A 4,669-nucleotide genomic window follows, 5' to 3' on the forward strand; every position below is an offset into this window, starting at 1 on the left:
TCTGATACGGTGGTGTCAAGAAAACAACCTCTCCCTCGATGTCGCAAAAACAAAGGAGCTGGTTGTGGATTACAGGAGGAATGGAGACGGGCTAACCCTGTTAACGTCAATGGATCTGGGGTTGAGAGGGTGAACAACTTTAAGTTCCTCAGCATCCACATCACCGAGAACCTCACGTGCTCTGTACTCATCAGCTGTGTGGTGAAAAAGGCACAACGATGCCTATTTCACCTAAGACAGTTGAGGAAGTTTGGTATGGGCCCCTAAATCCTAAGAACTGTCTACAGGGGCACAATTGAGAGCATCCTGACTGGTTGCATCACTGCCTGGTATGGGAACTGTACCTCCCTCAATCGCAGGATTCTGCAGAGAGTGGTGCGGACAGCCCAGCGCATCTGTGGTTGTGAACTTCCCATGATTCAGGACATTTACAAAGACAGGTATGTAAAAGGTGCCCGAAGGATCATTGGGGACACGAGTCATCCCAACCACAATCTATTCCAACTGCTTTCATCCAGGAAATGGTACCGCAGCATAAAAGCCAGGACCAACAGGCTCCGGAACGGCTTCTTCCACCAGGCCACCAGACTGATTAACTCACACTGATTTGAGTTTATTTCTATGTTACACTGACTGTTCTATTTATTATAAATTATCATAAATTACTATAAATTGCACATTGCACATTTAGATGGAGACGTAATGTAAAGATTTTTACTCCTTGTGTATTTGATGGATGTAAGAAATAAAGTCAATTCAATTGATTATGCCCGTGTCAGTAATCAGACTGAGTTAAACTGCTGCAGGATCCTGTTATGTGCTAGGTTGTTTCTGGTTTCTTATGGCATTTTCTGCATTTATCATCCTCAATTTGTTGGTCTTTTATTACATATATTTTTGATAATGTTTGGTGTTACCCACCTGGTCCTGTATTGCCACAAGGAACTCTTCTGTTTCTGGGAAGAGGTCTCCAACTCTGAGCCAGGCAGTTTGATGCTTCCTTGTCGACATCTAGCCTGCTCAGACCATTGAGACATCTTCCGTGGAGGGCCATGCTCTTCAGTGGATGCCTTTTCCTTCTATAATGAAAATTTCTGCATTTTTCTCGGTTGTGCTTTCATTTAATTTCAGTGGTGTGTACTTCTTATCAGAATTACGAACTCTCACGTGGTGTGCTGAACCCTGTTCTTGTTGCTGTAAATACATTCTTAGATGTTTTATCCAACTGCTGTGTAATTGTCATGTGTCTCTTATTCCTCTTCCTCCTTCCGTCCTAGGTTGCGTTAATCTAAGTACATTTTCTGACGTGTGTCATTTCAGTTCTTATTTTTCTTTGTAAATTTTTCAGATCGGTTTCAGACCAAGATATGACAAAAGAATACGTTAATATGGGTATAGTGAAAGTGTTTCTTGTGTTGCCTTTGTTGAACCTTTACTGTTGAGCTCTGTTTGGCAGATTTTGTTAAGCCTCGAAGTAAATTCTTTAGAAAGTTTTCCCCTTATTGCACTCTGATCTATTTTCTTTCTTTGTTGATGTCCCAGATACTTGTGTCTCATGTTCATCCATTGGGTGTATTGTTCCTGCTGCTCTGATTTATGTTCTTTTTATTATCATTGTTTGTTTGTTTTTGTATCTGCACAACCTGTCTTCATTTGCACGTTGGTGGTTTGTCCGTCTTGTTTTGTGAGGGCCTCTGTATCTCCTCCCCAGTGACGGTAGTTAGAAGAGGGCAAGGCTGGGATTTGACGAAGAACGCTGCTTTTTTGAGGTGGCACACCGTGTAAACGTCCTCATTGGTGGGGATAGACCGGGCAGTGTCCCTCGCTCTCTGTAGCCTTTTCCCTTCACACATTGCCTGTGCAATATTTACATCAGCTGTCTGGTTATTCGATTAGTTTTAACTCAATGTTTTAGGAACAGCTCCCCCCCCCCACCCCGCTATCAGATTTATGAATGGTCCATGAAGCCCCGAACACTACCTTAACTATTTTGTTCTGTTTATTTTCAATGGTGTTTCCACACCAGGCCATGATACAACCAGTTAGGATACTATACTCTCCACTGTCCATCTGCAGAAGTTTGTCGAAGTTTCTGGTGACACGCTGAATCTATGCAAACTTCTGAGAAAGTAGAGGCAGAAATATTCCCACACAGAGAATTTCAAAATTCAGAGTAAATTTAGTAACAAAGTACATATCTGTCACCGTATATGAACCCTGAGATTTATTTTCTTGTGGATAAGTCATTAGTAGAATCAGTGAAAGACCGCACTGACAGACAGACAGACAGCCAGTGTGCAAAAGACAACAAGCTGTGAAAATATAAAAATATAAATAATAACAATAGTCCATAATGACTGTCTGGATATAACACAGGACAAAAAGCAAGAACAGCTTATTTCAAACACACATAACTTACAGAAATCAGTAAGTGAAAAACACCAGAAATATACTGAATTAATAGAGGAAATTGAAAGACCATGGAACATGATCTGGGTATACATTGTCCCAATAGTAATATCAACAACTGGTGTCATCCCAAAGGGACTGCATAATAGTATTAAATAATTAGGGCTACACAGAAATATCTATGTAAATCTTCAGAAAGCCACAATACTAAACACCAATAGAATAGTCCGAAAGATCAGAAGACCATAAGACATAGGAGCAGATTTAGGCCACCTGGCCCATCAAGTCTGCACCGCCATTCAATCATGGCTGATCTTTTTTTCTTCTCGTCCTCAACCCCAGTTCCCAGCCTTCTCCCTGTAACCTTTGATTCCATGTTATTTATCTCTGCCAACAACCTGGCCTCCACAGCTGCATGTGGCAACAAATTCCACAAATTCACAACCCTCTGGCTAAAGAAATTTCTCCACATCTCTGTTTCGAAAGGAAGCCCCTCTATCCTGAGGCTGTGCCCTCTTGTCCAAGACTCTCCCACCATGGGAGACATCCTTTCCACATCCATTCTGTCTGGACCTTTCAGCATTGGAAAGGTTTCAATGAGATCCCCCCCCCCCCATCCTTCTGAATTCCATCGAGTTCAGACCCAGAGCCATCAAACATTCCTCGTATGATAACCCTTTCATTCCTGGAACCATTGTTGTGAACCTCCTCTGGATTCTCTCCAATGCCAGCACATCTTTTCTAAGATGAAGGGCCCTGTTCACTATACTCAAGGTGAGGCCTCACCAGTGCCTTATAAAGCCTCAGCATCACATCCCTGCTCTTGTATTCTAGACCTCTTGAAATGAATGCTAACATTGCATTTGCCTTCCTCACCACTGACTTAATCTGCAAGTTAACCTTCAGGGTGTTCTGCACAAGGACTCCTAGGTTCCTTTGCATCTCAGATTTTTGGATTTTCTCCCTGTTTAGAAAATAGTCTGCACATTTATTTATACTACCAAAGTGCATGACCATGCATTTTCCACATTGTATTTCATTTGCCACTTTCTTGCCCATTCTCCTAATCTGTTTAAGTCCTTCTGCAGCCTACCTGTTTCCTCAACACTATCTGTCCCTCCACCAATCTTCATATATCTGCAAACTTCACAACAAAGCCACCTATTCCATCATCTAAGCCATTTATATATATTAAAAGAAGTAGTCCCAACACCGACCCCTGTGGAACACCACTAGTTACTGGCAGCCAACCAGAAAAGGATCCTTTTATTTCCACTCACTGTCTCCTACCAATCAGCTAATGCTCTAACCATGTTAGTAACTTTCCTGTAATACCATGGGCTCTTAACTTGGCAAGCAGCCTCATGTGTGGTTCCTTGTCAAAGGCCTTCTTAAATTCCAAATATTCAACATCCATTGCATCTCCTTTATTTACTTGTAATCTCTTCAATTTTCTAGTTCCTAGAGATTGACAAATGAGCATGCTTGGCTATGCCTGTGCCTCAGGTTTTACCAGCCTGATCTGAGGAAAAGTAAATAATAATAATAAATAAACAATGAATATCGAGAACCTTAGATGAGAGTGAACCCATGTGTTTTGAGAACAGTTCAGTGATGGGGCAAGTGAAGCTGAGTAAATTTGCCCAACTAGCTGAGTGTCTTTAACACTTTCTCTTTTTGTTTTAGATTTCCAGTAACTGTTGTTCTTTAATTTTCACAAACAGCTCGTTGTCACTTTGCCCCTTATAAATATGGTCATCTTTACAATTTGCCCTCCTCACCGCGAATAGTATCTTGTCGCTTTTCCCCTCACCAATATGACCGCGAACCCATCTTCCCCTCACCAACATGTCCGCGAACCTATCTTCCCCTCACCAATATGTCCGCGAACCCATCTTCCCCTCACCAATATGTCCGCGAACCCAGCTTCCCCTCACCAACATGTCCGCGAACCCATCTTCTCCTTACCAATATGTCCGCGAAACCAGCTTCCCCTCACCAACATGTCCGCGAACCTATCTTCCCCTCACAAACATGTCCGCGAACCCATCTTCCCCTCACCAACATGTCCGCGAACCCATCTTCCCCTCACCAACATGTCCGCGAACCCATCTTCCCCTCAACAGCATGGCTGTCAAGCCCACCAACGCCTCAAAACGGAGCTGGAGTTCACGTTTCCTCAGGACCCCACATTTTGAGCCATTTTGTTTCTTCAAAACAATTAGTCGATTGGATGGGATATTTTATATGCTGAGAATAT

Source organism: Mobula hypostoma, chromosome 24 (genome assembly GCF_963921235.1).
Source record: "Mobula hypostoma chromosome 24, sMobHyp1.1, whole genome shotgun sequence".
Classification (NCBI taxonomy): domain Eukaryota; kingdom Metazoa; phylum Chordata; class Chondrichthyes; order Myliobatiformes; family Myliobatidae; genus Mobula; species Mobula hypostoma.